General features: G+C 32.3%; 1 long non-coding RNA gene and 1 other non-coding gene across 2 annotated transcripts; both read right to left on the bottom strand.

Moving 5' to 3' along the window:
• Positions 1 to 1,385: 1,385 nt before the first annotated feature.
• Positions 1,386 to 1,458, bottom strand: TRNAR-UCU (transfer RNA arginine (anticodon UCU)). The gene has a single exon. It is a non-coding gene; the product is annotated as a tRNA-Arg (tRNA).
• Positions 1,459 to 7,439: 5,981 nt separating this feature from the next.
• On the bottom strand, positions 7,440 to 16,531 carry LOC132032669 (uncharacterized). The gene is made up of 2 exons (XR_009408573.1): positions 16,383 to 16,531; positions 7,440 to 8,782 (listed from the first exon to the last, which is right to left on the bottom strand). It is a non-coding gene; the product is annotated as an uncharacterized LOC132032669 (long non-coding RNA).
• Between the last annotated feature and the right edge of the window lie 1,195 nt (positions 16,532 to 17,726).

Genomic DNA, 17,726 nt, shown 5'->3' with positions numbered 1-17,726 from the left:
TTTTTTTATCTAAAAATAATTGTATATAATCTAAATAAATATTATAGGAGGTGGGGTAGGGGGTAGGGGTAGGAGTGTGGGGTGATGGGGATGGAGGCTACAAGTAATTTAAAGTTCTTTATTTCACCACAAATGCAAGTATTTTTTTTTAGACCGATTTTTCAATTAAAATCGAGATTTGTGTATTTTACTTTAGCCGAAGGGCTCCATCGGTTCTAACCGATGGAGTACGTCCCTTTTGTGTTCCAAAACACTATTTTTCGATGTTATCAAGTCCGTCGTTTTTTCTCTATAACCGACGGACATCCGCCGGTTTTTTCCCTAGGTACTTGGCTTTTTTTTTAGTATTGTGTATCTCTAAATGTGAGTTCTCACTAGTTTTATGATTTTCCACAGTTCCCATCAAATCTAACAGATAGAGTTGGGTGAATATTTGACGGCGACTAAAAGTGTTAACTTTTGGCAAACTTAAAGGACCAAAATTGTTAAGTGCATACTTAAGGAACTATTTTGAACCTACTCTCGAATATAACTTATATAAGAGAGTAATTTTGTCATATAAGTGACTTTAGTGAATAATTTGTTATAGTTATTTCTTAAGAATCTCCTATAAAAACAGTCAACGATATTCGAATTGGTTTGAGTTGATATTTGTCAAACTGATCTTCACAAAATATCCAAGCACAAAATAAGGAAGAACCATGATGCTTTAGTATGACTTACCACAATAGTTGTCTTTATCCCCTTCTTTTTCTTATTTTTATGCAGCAAGGCGGGCTTGAGCGTCTCAACATCTATCTTTCTTCTTGGTAGGTAATTTCTTCCTATCTGTTGTATCAAACCCTTTCTCTTTAATTTTTCTTCTTTCATGAAAAAGAAACATAGCTATATCGAATCCAGAGATCAAAATTATCCTATGAGTAATAACATTGTCGGTTTGAATGTCCCTATATATCTAAAACATCAAGCAGTTATAGATGACAATAACAAGCAACAACATACCCTGTGTAATCCCACAAATGGAGTCTGGAATGGGAGGGTGTATGCAGACCTTACCCCTACTTCATTGAGGCAGAAAAGTTGTTTCCAAAAGGCCCTCGGTTCAAGTGTAGCAAATCAAAGTAGCTATGAAAAAGAAAATACGGCAGTGAAGCAAACATGACAACTAATAAAGAAAGCAACACAAATCATTCAGAAAAATAACGGTAACAACAACGAAATAGTGCGATAACCGAAACACACTAAACAACAAATGGTAACAGATATTAAAAGCAAGAAACTACATGAATAGGCTAATACTATGATAGACACGGTGCTCCAGACTTCCACTGCCTAATCCGGCAGATATGGTGCAAAATAAATATTAAAAAACTATAAAAAGGTCACACGCCCAGTGGGACTCGAACCCACAATCGCTTGATTAGAAGTCAAGCGCCTTATCCATTAGGCCATGGGCGCTGTTGTACTTCCATCTAACAGAGAGCTCTATATAGCAACTACTAAGAATTATTGGAAGAGCTATAATTGACCAAACTAATGAAACCCAAAAAATAAACTAGCAAGAATAAATTGACAACACTACTATAACACCATTACAAGAATAAAAATTAAATCTACGAAACAATAAACATACATACAAATATCTTCTTTTTTTTTAAAAAAAAAAAAAAAAAAAATACTATCATGCTTCACTCTACGATGTAGGAACTAATTTATTAGATTGATAATATTTACCTTTGACTGTTTTCGAAACATAGTTTACTAGTCTTGAGCACTCATATATTCGTATCATCTTCCCGGTACCTTATAAGCCTATTATAAATTACGTTATTACCATATCATCACTAATCACTATGCATAAAAATCTCACTTAAAAAAGTGCATGATAAACAATTTTCGATTGTATTGATATATGGTAAAAAATTATCTCATGAAGTGGATCCGTTAGTTTTTCAACAGAGATTAAAAAAAGGATGAAGCTTGCTAAATATAATTAGTTCGCAATTATATTTTAAGGACGTGCCTTAAGTTTTGGGCGTAGTTGAGGGATGTTCTTAGCCAAAAACTCATTCCTGCATACATGTATTAGAACGTTCATTGATTAAAAAGTGGAAAATTATGTATTAAGTGAAATAAATAATTACTTCTCAAAGGGTTACGTCTATCTATATTGAACTGACTCTCTAAGTCATTCTTCTTGTACAAGATGAACAGCAAGATATTCCATAACATCAAAGAAAAACTTGTAAAGGATTATAGGAATGTTCTGTTCACCTAGCTAAGTCTTCTTCCCTCAGTATGTTTGAGCACAAGTCCTGGAGGAACTGACTAATTTTTGTGACGGGTTTTCAGATTCTTTTTGACAAGTATTAAAAGTAAAAGGAACTAAAGAATGCACGAGATATATGACAATCATGACTTTGCATGCCAACATCAACACATCCTTATTACATGCACTGATACAACATGAGATACAAATGACAATGGAATATCAAATGATATTTATTGTAAGCAAATTAAACATATATTTCGAATAAAAGTTACCAAAGATAGTCTAAAAGAGTTTAACCAGGCGAATGTTAATTCTAGACTTTCTAGACTCGGAGATTTGGGACAAGGGGGTATCGTATAGGTAAGGTGACAAGCACCTATGCTAGGTGGCATGTATAGGTAATAAATTGATTGTATGGCTGTTTTCGTGATTATTTGGCTTTGTCTGGGAATACTTGTGGAATTGTACACATGAGTTGGCTTGATTAATCGTGGTTAGCTCAGCCTTGCTAGATTGGTCGATTGACGATACTAGACTCTGATTATCTCGCACACTAAAGAATAAATGATTCGGTTAAATTGTAAATTTTATATTGTGTACATGTTTTCTTACATATTCGTACCACTCATATTGATGCATGATAATTATCGGCCAGCAGGGAAGTTGACTTGATCTATTGAAATTCATACTTAAATTGAGAAGTTTTCATATTCGTGTATGCCGAAGGAAAATAGTTCCGACGAAGTATGCATGCCGAGGGAAAATGGTTCCGCCGAAGTGGTATGTAGAGGGGAAATGGTTCCAGGCTGGTATATGGACCTCATGAGTCTCCCATGAGTCATGACTCTAAATAGTCGGAGCGTGTGTATACCGGTTGCATTTGGCCATTGCTTTGCATTGTTTTACATCATATTCACTTCTATTTGCTTGATTTGATTGCATTATTTGTCCCCTAGCTGAAATTCTTGGAATATATCTATGACACTTGATTTACTTGTCTTGTTATTGATACTGGTTGATGATCATGTTAAAGTTGTCTTGTGCTAACATAAGTGTTTTCAGCGATCAAACCTTGTTACTTACTTTGAGAAAAGTCAGTCTATAATACTTACTGATATGCTTTGTTTATGTACTCATACTACGCTTCGTGCTCCCTTTTGGGAGCAGGTTTAGATTCGAGTACGAGTGGAGCTCGATGAGCTGCCTGAGTCTGTTGCTAGCTTGAGGGGATATTGTGGTGAGCTGTCTGGCTGATCCGCGGCGCTAGTTTCCTTCTTTCTATGTTATTTCTCACTCTTCTTTCTTTCCAGACAATGTATTTGATGATTTCAGACTTGTATAAAAAATCTTAGAAGCTCTCATACTGCGCTTTCCAGTTTTTGGGAGATTTTGGTTGTATATCCGTAATATGACTACTGGATGGTATTATGGAGTTCTTGTGTCTTTTTTTCCTTTTAAATTTATGCTTAATTGTTAAAACTGGAACAATAAATCGCCTACGTACCGAGCTTAGGTGTAGCTTCCCTCGCATCCTATATACGTTGGGTCGTGACATTCTATGGCTGCACTAGTGATGAGTGTGTCACCTAATTCATCTTCTTCTTCCCCATTTATATCACCAAAATCCCCAAGTTATCGTTCAAAGGTTTCGTTATCTATTGGCTCCAAATTTATATCATTTTCTACAACTATAGCGCCAACTCCTTCATTCCTAAATCTCTACAAGTCCAAAAGGTTCAAACATGATTGATATTTGAAGAGTTGTAACAAATATTTTTTTTGTGTTACTCGTTTGTTTTTCTATATTAGGTCACGTAATTACTTAATAATTTTTATAAGGTAATCTCATATAAGTCTTCAGAAAACAGTAATGCATTTGGCTTTCGTGGGGCACGAAGTCTGAAATTCCTCCTTTATTGGACTGACTAAATGGGATTAACATTCGTCATTTTCAATGAATTACATATTTTTCTTCAATTTTTATTTTATCACTCCATTCCAATGCATTATTTAATAATAATGACTTACATATTTTCTTCAATTTTATCTTATGACTCCAATTCATTATTTAATCATACTAATTTTAGCGTATGTGCATTGCACGTGTGTATCGTATATATATTTATAAGATGAAAGAAAAGAAATGTTGAAATAGGGCGAAGAGCTCAGAAAAAGTTGGAAGTTGGAAAAAAAATATGTGTCTTGACTTTTGGTTACTTAAAGCGAATCTATTTTTTAGTCAACTCAAATATAGCTCCTCTTTCACTCTGTTTGATTTATGTGAGCACCTATTTTCTTTTTAATCGCTAAAAATGAATGACATTTTTCCTAATTTAAAAACAAATTCACTTTATGAAATAATTTACAATAACACAAATATTAAAACTTATTTTGGTACAACCAGTTTCAGTCTTAGTCTTTCTTTTAAATGTCGTATTTAGTCAAATGGGTTCACATAAATTGAAACGGAAGGAGTATTAAAAATCCGAATCCTATTATATTTGAAAGTAAAATCTTTTAACAAAGTCATCCTATTACGATACATCCAAAGTACTAAATGTGATCAAGAACCTAATGAAGGATATATTAAAATAACACAATTTGTTATTAAGAATATAAAATCCATCGTAATGCTATTTTCGAGTATCCCGAATTGAACAGTCATTGGAGATCTATCAAAACGAAAAAACATATGAGATAATCAGAAAAGACTGACAAATACTACAAAAGCTAATATCGGATAATAATTCACCAGTGAAAGGCAAAGAAAACACTAATAGAAGTATAAGTATTACAGAGTTCTTAAGTATGTAAAACATGAATGATAAAAGAAAAGTAGATAACCGTATTTGATCGGGACTCAAGATAACAACAAACCTTTGGATGAGCTCAAGAGGAAAATATCATCTTTGAAATAGTGTACGATAGTTTACCATTAAAGGTTTAAACTTTTGAAAAGAAGTTACTCGCCTAGTTGATAATTGGAGAATCCTACAATTATGAAGGCAAAATTAAGGTGAGTATCCATTGGAGTATCTAGTTTGCCAATTTTGGCCGAACTATCCACTTATTAGACCAAGCACTACGATTTTTTTTATTTTCACAGCACAGGCTTTCTTTTTAATCTATGTTTCAACTTGAAAATAGATTCCTCTGGGTTTTTTTCTTTTTTCTTTTGGACTTTTTCAGCAAAAGAAAATTGGAATAAACAACATAACATATAACTTTTTCAACTAGCAAAAAACTTCTGGGGTTTTCTCTTCTCCAAAGACTCTATTTTTCTATATTCATAAACACCAAATAGAAATATTTATCGCTGTTTTTCGACTTCTCTTACAAAAACCCAACTGGGTTTTGTTAACTATAAGATTAATCTGTGTTTGCTTTGATTTTGGGCGATCTTGGTGTATATAATTGAACATGGAATGGTAAATGAAAATAAGGATTTATTTAGTACTTTTAACAAACATTTGGTGTGCATTGCGTGGAATTTTCTAGGTTGAATTTTAAGGTGGATTTTTTTTTTTTACCTCTCTCGCTTTTGAGAGGCAATTCGATCTTTATCACCATTTGATGTGATGACTATTTTTACTAGTCAATGGCTTTGTCTCTATCTTTCTTCTCCGCACTTCATTTATTAGAAAGGTAATCCTTGTACAAAATTTTGCAAAAGTCATAATACGTTAATATAATAAAAAATGGTCTCACACTATTATTTATACATTATATATAGTGTATAAGAATATATATGTAATGTATATTAGTGTATAAAGATGTATATATAATTTATAATGATGTATATACGTTTTTAGACCTCATGTTATACATATTTTAACTATGACAAAGAGGAAAATGAAGAGGGTTCTACGGTATATATTTATATATATAAAGTATGTGATGTTTATATATAATTATACCGAACAAATACGTTAGTTATATACCGATGATATAGTGTGTTGTATCGGCTGCGAACTATATGCGTGGACCGTATATATATACATTACCTATATATTGATGATACAATGGGATTACATTTGCTGCAAACTAGATGCGTGAGCCGTATGTATGGATTATTTCCCCTTATTAAATTAGAACAATAGGGATAACATGAGTCATAGTGAAAGTAAAATTGAGTTGCAACTTAAATACTTTCTATTATTATCATCACTTGGACTCCAAAATCTTATATAGTGAATAGTCCTAAATATCTGAGTATTATATAAGGAAAAGTTGTTAAAATTTACTTTCCTTCCGCTTTATGATTAAATTAGTGGTAGAAATATGTACTTGCCTTTTTGCTAGGAATATCCTAGAATATTTAGTTTCATTCCAAGTCTAGTTACTACATTAATTATAGAATTTTTAGTTTCCTTTTAGTTTAGTATCTATAAGGAAAATATTTTTTTTTTTTTTTAATTTATTCTCTTTATTTCTCTATAAATAGATATCTAGTCTTTTATTTTTTCTATGCAAGAAACAATTCAAGAATCAATACAAAGAGTTATAATTTATTCACTATTCAATTTTCTCTCTCATTTTTTCCATTCCATAACAAAAGTAACATGGAAATAATTATAATTATGTTACATAATTCAAATAAGTAATTTTTTTATAAGGTAAAAATCTTATTTGATTTTAAGTCTTAAATTTTAGGATTTCCTTCAAATAAGGAAAGACTTAATAGCCAAAAGTTTAGTTGATTTCGAAGTCCTAAATAGTAGAAAAATAATTAAATTATGATTTTAACCCTATATGGAAATTATTTTAAAGAGTAAAAAAGGCGAACGATACGCGCTTGGTGCGTGATCAAAGAGCGTGCTTCATTTGGCAATAAAAACTACAGAAAAATTAGACTTAGCTACGAACTTCGCCGTTAATTGCTCGTAGCCAACAAACTATTTTTATAATCTCTGATAAACCGTCGGTATAAGATTAACGACTAATTTTACTGTCTAACTTTCGGTTGCTAATTCATGTTTATTTAGTAGTGAAATAACTTAATATATAAACAAAATTGATAGTTTTCATTTGTTAAAAAATGTGTAACAAAAAAATGGCAATTCATATAGAATATATTCAACAAATATTGTTGTTATCGAAATAATCAGGGCGTCATGCGGAAGCTTACAATTGCAAACCTTAACGGCGATAAATCGAACAACAAAGAAAATATACTAAAAAGCATAATATTATAATATGATTTGGTCAATTGACCTACATATCGAAAACTAATATAAAGAAAGATATAAAACTGTGGAGAGAATAATCTCCCCATAAACAAGACTCTCTAAACGAGTACATTGTGGATGCTATTGTGTTCTAGTTGTGGGAAGGATGTCTTCAATTTATAGATGTACAAAACTTTTCCTCCAAGACAAGAATTAGCCAAATATGAAAGATAATTATATTTTCTTTTCAAGAAAAGTAAAAGCAATTATGGTAATACTTTGACTTTCCTTCAAGGGAAAAGTAAAACTCAAATTTAGTAAGAAAATCAAGGCAAAGCCCCTAACAAATCTCCCCTTTTGGCCTGGATTTTCTTAACAAAACTTCATCCAGCTTCTTCACATAATCTTCATTACTACTGCTTGTCATGGTTAAAAATAAGGTTAAAAATATTATGGGTTAAAAATTAGTTTAAAAATATTTTGCTTTATTTTTAAAGATGCAGCAGCAGGAATGTTGAAATTATGATTGAAATTCATCTCCACATGTAGTACTCCTAGATAAAATCTTCATTATCGCGAAATCAATTGCAGCTTGATCAGAACACGCTATGAACCTGTCTTCAACCCGCTAAACCATTGGTTGAACCATCGGCTCTGATACCACTTGTTGGGATCGAAATAATCAGAGCGTCATGCGGAAGCTTACAATTGCAAACCTTAACGACGATAAATTGGACAACAAAGAAAATATACTAAAAAACATAATATTATAATATGATTTGGTCAATTGACCTACATATCGAAAACTAATATAAAGAAAGATATAAAACTGTGGAGAGAATAATCTCCCCATAAACAAGACTCTCTAAACGAGTACATTATGGATGCTATTGTGTTCTAGTTGTGGGAAAGATGTCTTCAATATATAGATGTACAAAACTTTTCCTCCAAGACAAGAATTATCCAAATATGGAAGAGAATTATATTTTCCTTTCAAGAAAAGTAAAAGCAATTATGGTAATACTTTGACTTTCCTTCAAGAGAAAAGTAAAACTCAAATTTGGTAAGAAAATCAGGGCAAAACACCTAACAACTATTGGGTAAGAAATTATAGTCATATACAAAACAAAAAAAATGTGTTTTAAGAAAAAAAGATAAATTTAATCTGTATTAGGGCTAGACAAAGAAAATTCCCCTCCATATTATTATAAATGAGTAACCACAACATAAGCAAATAATTCTCAGAATTTTGAATAATCATATATGCATACCTGACCAACTGACCTTTTAGATTGCCAATAAAATCAAGGTGACCATAAGTAAGAAATTTAGCGAAGATATTCTGCGGAGTTAATTTAAAATTAAAGTTATTGTTGGATATTAATTCATACAAAGAAATAAGGAAAGAAATAATTAGCAAGTATAATAATAAAGCGTTAATACTAACTTCATCTCAGAATCAAGCACTGAATTAAAAGGAAATCTGATTTTAAAACAACATAAGAAAAGGAACTGACTTGAGAACAACACATACTATCAAACTTTGAGAATAATAAATAACTGTTATAAAATAAATATTATAAAGTAAATGCACCAGAGAGAAGTATATAGGGAGAAACTGATTGTCTATTATCTTCTACAAATGAACTCCTATTTATAGGAGAAAATACAAGCTTCATGGCCAAGCAACAAGAAACTTGGTGGCCAAGTTCCTTGGCTGCCAAGGAAACTTGCATTCCAAGTCCAATATAAATGGACATACATATAATTATTTATAACACTTCCCCTTGAATGTCCATTAATAGATGATGTGCCTCGTTAAAACCTTATTAGGAAAAACCCTGTGGGGAAAAAGTCCTAATGAAGGAAAAAGAGTACACATATTTAGTAATACGCTTTGAGAGCTGCCTCATTAAAAACCTTTTCAGGAAAACCCAAATGGGACAAAACCTTGGTCAAGGGAAAAAGAGTATAGCGCATATTTGCTCCCCCTGATTAAAGCATCACATAATTCTTGACGATGATGTAACACATCTTGTATACCAACTTATCATATCTTGAGATTGACAGAGCTTTTATTAGATCTGTCAATGATCATTTGACGAACTGGTTGATGATCTGCATCTTTCTTTCTCAGATAGAGTTGCATCATCGCCGTATAATATTGTTGCAATCGGACAAGTACACCATGACTTGCTTCATAATCATTGTTGTCTTTCTATGATTTGACTGTCATGACAATAATCCTTCATGGAAATAGATAACACATCTGGATTGAACTCTTATGTCGATCAGATGAATGCCCTGTATATCTAAAACACTTGACAATATTGGTTAGGACAAATACATTCATGTCAGGGCTTTCATTTGCAATATGCAGTTGAGCTATTTCAATAACTCCATGTTGGAGTAAATTATATCATGCCCGTAGTTATGCAAGATATATAAACGCATCAACTGCACAAATATATGGTACTTCGGGACCATTTCAATTTTCTCATTTCAACCTCTTTCAGCATATATAATCAAATGCTTTTGGAAACTCTTCAAGAGTTCCAATAATATTCAAGTCATCAACTTGCATAATCATATGAAAGGTTCTGATTATCATATAGAGACAAGGGTAAACATGATCTTATTTATACCCTTCGTCAATAAATATTCATTAAGGTGATTTCAGTACATCAACCTTGATTAATTTAATCCATTTAAGGATTATAAACAAGTTTCCCAAGAATTTGTATATGCTTCAGGCATTTTGAATCCTTCAGAAATTTTCATATAAATTTTGTCAAGTAATCCATATAGGCTGTGACAACTTCATCATTATAAATTGTGACATCTTCTAATGTCTGGACTACAGGTCCAATCGCTTGCCAAGATGCATCATATCACTTGGTAATTATTTCTACGTCAACATGCTTTAAGAAACGTAGAACTCATATCCTTACAATCTTATACAATATTGAGGGATATATTGTATCAAAAATATAATCGACGATATATCATTTGTATCGGTTCGAAATTCGACATAACTTACTGAGATCTCATCACTTCATTATTTTCAGTGACACCGAACCTCTCATGAGGTTTCGTTGTGTTATGTCATAGCTCTTCAAGAGCACATTGCCTCCTTATTATGATCATTTGCTCCTCCCCTTTTCAAGGATTATTATACTTGGAACCGATTGGTCTACCATGCTCCACGCACGCTCGTAGACTCGTCCTTCGTGGACATGAAGAGCATTTTATTGGATGAAATATAAAATAGTTGGGTCGAAAAATGCTTCCGATTTGACTTGAATTATCTGAGGATCATACTGATGATAATTCACAACATATTTCTTAGCTGCTTATTCTCTCCCCCTTATTTTAGTGACATATGTCCCCATTTTCTTTGGAAAAATCCATTTGTGTGCATTATGGTATATTCATTAATCATATTCCACACATCAAGCGCTATAAGATGGAAATATCTAGTTCCTGACCCTGAACCAAATATGAGGGGAGAATTTATCAAAATTTATTGATTTGAAGCATACAAGTGCCGTTGTATGCAATATATCATATCTCAGACCAACATCTGAAACTCTGTTCTCATAAGCAATGGTTTAGTTTGTATTATGGAGGCATCTAATGCCAAACCAACTTAGATATAAACCAACATTATCAAGATGATTGTCTTGATTACATATTACGAAAATTATCAAGCAAGCAACTTCGTAAATGTCAAGCGCCGGTAAACAATAAACATACATGTGACCGTCTCATAGATGCATCTATTTAAGACATCACATCGCAGGTGAAGGGGCCCATATTCACCTTTTATATTTTCCAGAATTTTAGGGGATTCAGTCCCAACATTAGCTGGTGTAATCAACTTATCATGAGAACAAGCAACAGAAACAAATTCTTGAAGAATCTTCTAGTTCTTCAATATATTTTGAATACTCAATTAGCACATTAGATTTAAATCAGGAAGACCAAAATGGTCTTGTCAACTGATAAAATTATACACCTTTAAATTCAAGTTTACCATGACGAGTGCTATTTATTTTAGTAAACTTCTGATTTACTATTGCATGAGATTTTATGTCATAAACTTCTAGTTTATCGTGAAATGTGATCCATCATGCTCGGGTAACGTTTCATATACGTATTTCTTACCCGTAATAACTTAAAGATATTCAATATTCCAATCATTTATAGTCCCAATATGATAACCAATTTTATTGCTAGTAAACTTCAGGTTTACTATAATCTGTGTTCCAATCGTAACGATTACGATCTAGGACAAATGATGTTATCATATATATCCTCTTTGAGAGACTTTTAATTTATTTATCATAATCAGATACTATTTGGACACTGCTGGTGTCATGATACTTATAGATAAACAATTAGCTCTTCTGGAGCCCTTGATCATTAGTTTTCACTACATGATACTTATAGATAAACAATTAGCTCTTTTGGAGTCCTTGATCATTAGTTTTCACTACCAAATACTTTTTTTTAGATACTTCTGGTATCACAAAAGAAAATTTGGCTGGACACTACTGGTATCATTAAGGAAAACAAATAATCAAATGAAAATTTAAAGACAATTTTAAACTATAATTACAAAAGGAAACGTTAAGCTCCAAACTTCTGTATTTCATATATCTCCTTCAAAGGAGATTAGTCATTAACATCGAATATTTTGTATCAAAGCGGCAACTTATGGTAATCACATCCTTCAGAAAGGGATACATTAATGTGTATTTCCTTCAAGGAAATCAATAATAACTAACCATAATGTATCAATGTGGTTATAGTAGAAAGCATTTATATCCTTTTGCTTTAAAATGATACTTTAATAAAATAATTCAAGATGTTTCTCGCGTACGACATGTACGTATTGCAAATGCCTTAATTTCATACCACAAAAACAACATGTATATCCCATGTTATTTCATCTCTCCAGGAGATGTATTACTTTCATTCCTTGATAATTCAAAAATGCTTGCTATACGACGTTCAACAATAGCTCGTTATTTTTCTCAAGTACAAGAAGGCATTGCTTCTGATATTGGCTCAGATATACTGCCGATTCCTTCTACTTCAGGAGTAAAGTTTAAAGTTTTACCACTTCAGGAGTAAAGTTTAGGAAAATTTTAAATGCTTACTACTTCGAGAGTAAATTTCAAGGTCTTACTACTTCAGGAGTAGATTTCAATATTTGCTACTTCAGGAGTTGATTTCAATATTTACTACTTCAGGAGTACATTTCAGAGTTCAACTACTTCGGAAACAAATTCTGAGTTTGCTACTTCGAGAGTAGATTTCTGAGTTTACTACTTCGGGAGTAAAGCGTAAAATATTCGAATATTTCTTCTCAATTATTCTACTCTTCCAAGATGAATCATGATATTTTCACAATTAAATGCACGTTTCATATTTATAGGCTTTACTACCTACTATTACATTCACTTTGAGGAATGAATATGTATTTAACATTTATCAAATTTTCTCATTCTTCAGGAATGAAATATAATCATCTGAACGTGCTTTAAGCATATCAAATTGTGATATAGTTTATAACCTCTTTTAAGATATTGCTACTTCAGGAGCAAATTGAGGCATACATATGATGTAGATAAATTTTCTCTAACACATCTTCAGTTGTAATCACAACAAGCCTATGAAAACATTACCACTTCCGATAGTTATAGACATAAATGAATTTACTTAAGAAAAGAAATATTATCACTGGCATTGGACTTCGTAACACAACAATAACAATATATTGGATGCCTTTTTTCACTGTCAATTTTCCAAAACTGGAATACTAAATAAAATAACTCAGCAGTAGCCATGGCAATAAAAAACGCACTTGCGAAGATAAAGCTAAGGAAATGATTTCACTTACCTCGTGGAAGCCGATTTATAGCTAGTGGACTTTCATTGCTGAGTTTCAACTTTCAAAGCTAGCCGCGGCCATCCACAATATTTTAATAACCAAGAAATTAATATGGCAAATCATACCTGTGGACAGATTAATTAGTGGACGTATTTGGCGTCCAATTCCTCAATTGGTTAGAGTCTCGTGCTGATAACGTGTTATAAAATAAATACTATAAAGTAAATGCACCAGAGAGAAGTATATAGGGAGAAACTGATTGTCTATTATCTTCTACAAATGAACTCCTATTTATAGGAGAAAATACAAGCTTCATGGCCAAGCAACAAGAAACTTGGTGGTCTAGTTCCTTGGCTGCCAAGGAAACTTGGTGGCCAAGTTCCTTGGCTGCCAAGGAAACTTGCACTCCAAGTCCAATATAAATGGACATACATATAATTATTTATAACAATAACAAGGTTCTATAAAGTGAAAACTACTTTAACACCATTGGAAGAATTACTTATTTTAACTAGTGCCGCCTTGAAATTATTAAACTCAATCAGATCAGTTTTTTAAAAGTTCAGATTTCGCAAAGTAAATTTCATGTAACAAAAGGAGTCTTAAGTAAAACAGACAATCATAATCGAGTAAGGCTCCAATTACTACCCGGTTTCCGTTAAAAAAAAAAAGAACAGGAGGAGAAGGAAGAGATGAATTTTCATTGAGAAGAACTAAAATACAGCCATGCCTTAATTGTTAGAACACACAAACAACTAATCTTTACCAATATGACCAATTTTGACAACAAAGCTTCCTTAGATGCAGGCCTTTGCTAGTTTGACAGACACTTAACAAACAGGCTTGTCATCAAAAGATTTGAACGAAAATCATTCCAGTTAATAGCAAAGATGGACACCCCTGCAATTTCACTTCCTTAATTGATTCTACTCAAGAACTTGGTTTTATCTTAGTCATCTCTTTAAAGTAACAGAACTGGATAAAACTTAATTAACTAAAAATGTTGTTGGATTACTAGAGGATTTGGAGGGAACACGAGAGACAAGAGATTGCAACTATATCGGATTTTAAACATCTATATTTGGACCTAAACATAACATCTTCTCTCCTTTTTTTTTTGGTTGGTTGAAAAAAGGGGTAACAGTTGGACCTAAGGGTAATTTATAAACAGAGAAAATCTTAATACGGGATCGTCATCTTATTCAAATTTATGAAGACAAGGAAAACAGGAAGAGGATTCATAACAAACTTTCTTTTCGAATTTTAAAGAAAAGTTGGTTGGAACAAGTAAAGGAGTATTAATTTTTTCCTTCATATATATATGGTTTAGGAAAGAGAACTAATCCAGCTTAAACAAATAGAACTAAATTAGTCTACAAGAGGATAGAAACATACAGAACTGAAAGAAAAAGAAAAAAGAAACATAAGACGAGGAAGGAAATCGCAAACAACATTTTGGAAACTTATCTCTATAACAAGGCAGTTTTTTAAACCAACAAAATAATCAATATTATAATGTGTCAACCATGAAACGTGAGCTTAGATTCTCAAGTTTAACTCGTTTCTCTGGAAACGAAATGCAGATGTTCACTTAAACTCCAAGACCAAACTTGTTTGGTTATGACCAGTTCTAAATCACAATAGCCAGCATTACTAATTCATTATGCAAATGTGGAAGTCCTAAGCTTAATCAGAGGATGTTGCATCAACTTATTTCACTTGAACAAATTCTCAAGATCAAAACTTTAGTCTAAGTATTGAAGCATAAACCCGAAATTGATTAGCTAAGATTATTATGAATCACTTTGAATCATACTCGAACACTTCTGCTAATGGAGATCAAGGGGATGTAGCAGCAAACAGTTTCTAAACTTAAACCACACAGAAACGATTAGTCAATATTCACTTTCAGGTAAAACTAAAGAATCCTTCTGCACTTGTTTTCATGTAAAAGCTGGAAGTAAGCACAACTTGATATTGAAATCAAAATAACTTAAATTTTTCTGCGATGAAACAACCACGAACACTCGTGTTTAAACACACCCGCGTTTAGGTTAAAGAAACTGAAGGGAAAAAAAACCAATAAAAGAAATGACACAACCAATGGGGGAAGGAATATGATCCTATCATGGAAGTAAACTGAAAGCGAACTAATATTCTCACATATCAACACTCGTCGTTTATTCAGCATCCAAAAACGAGCAGAAAAATAAATGAAAGGGAAATTTCTTGTTCAATACTTCACTCCTAGATTTTAAGGACTAACAGTTTCAACATACCTTATGAAACAAAGTTTTTTTTTTTTTTTTAATCATACCAATGGCGTAGGAAACAGATTTAAGTCCTTAAACACTTCCAGCTTCAGATTCATTATGCATTCTAAAGCTTTCACACAGTGGAAATTTCTTTTAACATGACAATCACAGCAACTGACCTCAAACTAAACCTTTCAAACAAAAACAGAACCAATCACATTAACACGACGCAGATTCAAAACTCCAGGAATATTCATACTTTACCTTCTCTTTTTTTTTTTCCACATGTTTTAAAAGGAAATAACTATATATTAGGCACTGAGTTTGAACAAATGATTTCAAAATTTATAGCAACTAACAAGCACAACCCGACATTCATGATTCGATCTTTATACAAATAATAATCATACTTCAGATCAACTTTAAAAATCACATTAAACTAATAACTTGAGAAATTATCTACCATTCAATGCAACTAGAAAGCAAAGAGGCAAAAAAAAAAAGAAGATTTTTATAAACTGAAAAAAGCGCGTACACATTGAAAAATCACATAGGCGCGTACAAATTAATCAAATTACTAGGACCATAACAGAATCAAAAGAGTCAATATTAAAGAGTGTTACTTCGATGACGAATCCTTGCTTTCACTGCAACACTCGAAATTCAGTATTTGAATAGAAGCAAGGCACGAGAGTGAATAAAGATGAGAAAAACAAGTTAAGCATTAATTGTTCTGTACATGAGCAGTAACATGAAACAAAAAATTTCAACGAGTTAGGGGGCATTACCATCAAGAGTTACATACATCTTCTGATAAGAAGATTTGAGTAGCCTTTGAAAATTGACTTTGGCAAGCAAATGGTACAAGTTTGGGAGGACGAATTTTCCAGGAATTCTATCTTTGCACAAATAATTTTCTCTGTGAGGGAGACCGTTTGGATTAACTGAAAAAAAGTGGCTTTTAAGTATAAGTGGTTATAGTACTTTTAACTGCTGAAAGTTATTTTATAGGGAAAAGGGTCAAAAATATTCCTCTACTTTGGAAAAAGGGCTAAAAATGTTCTCCAAACTTATTTTGGATAAAAAATACCCCTCTCATTCTTAAAGTTTTCAAATATACGTATGTGTGAGTATGCCCCCAATAACAGAAATCCTTTTATAAACCTGCTCTATCATTTAAACGCGACCCAACTAAATAATAACCCATAAGATCCCCTGATCCCCCAATATGTAGGTATGAAGTTTGAGGGAATTGGGGGAATATGGGGATATTATGGGTTATTATTTTGTTGGGTTGGGTTTAAATGATGGAACAGGATTAAAAGATGATTTCGGATTATTTTGGGGGATAATTTCAGTCAAGACAGGGGTATATTTGAAAACTTTAAGGACGGGAGGGGTATTTTTGACCCAAAATAAGTTCGGAGAATATTTTTAGTCTTTTTTCAAAGTAGAGGGGTATTTTTGACCCTTTTCCCTATTTTATAAATAAGCAATTACCTGTTTGAATAAAAGTGCTTAAATGATTTTTAGAAATAAGCGTAATATTGAAATTAACAGAAAATATAATACATAAAAGGGTAAAGTTGTTGGTCAACCCAAAATGACTTTTAAGCCCAAAAAATAAGTTGGAGTTGAACAATATCTTAGCTTTTGCTTATTTTAAGCACTTTTTACTTTATTTTAAGCTGTTTTTTATTTTTGTCAAACACTCAAATAAATTAAAAATGATTTATTAGTTGATTTGACTAACTTATAAGCCAATTCAAACGGGCTCTAATTGGGAAAGATAGGGGCGGTGGCTAGGGCTAGGCTAGGACTAGGGTTTTTGCTTGTTTTGGGGATGGTCGTTGAAATGAAGGAGAAAGCGGGGATAGGGTGTTTAATGCAGAATTGGGCCTGGTCGGTTGAGGTTATGGGTGGGCTGATCAAATGAATTCAGGTGGGCTGGAGTAAATTTGGATTGATTAGCTCAGATTTTTGGGATTAAAAGAAGAGTTGAATTCCAATTCAAGGTATGGCCTAAGCTAGTTTTATAGCATGACCTTTTCTCACAATTGTAACCATTTTATCATATTATTATCAACTGTTTTCAATTAAAAAACCAAGTGTTTAGCAATTAACCTGAATTA

Source organism: Lycium ferocissimum, chromosome 10 (assembly GCF_029784015.1).
Source record: "Lycium ferocissimum isolate CSIRO_LF1 chromosome 10, AGI_CSIRO_Lferr_CH_V1, whole genome shotgun sequence".
In the NCBI taxonomy this organism is placed as follows: Eukaryota; Viridiplantae; Streptophyta; class Magnoliopsida; order Solanales; family Solanaceae; genus Lycium; species Lycium ferocissimum.
Note: the sequence above shows the minus strand (reverse complement) of the source record. Positions and strands in the feature narration are given on the sequence as shown.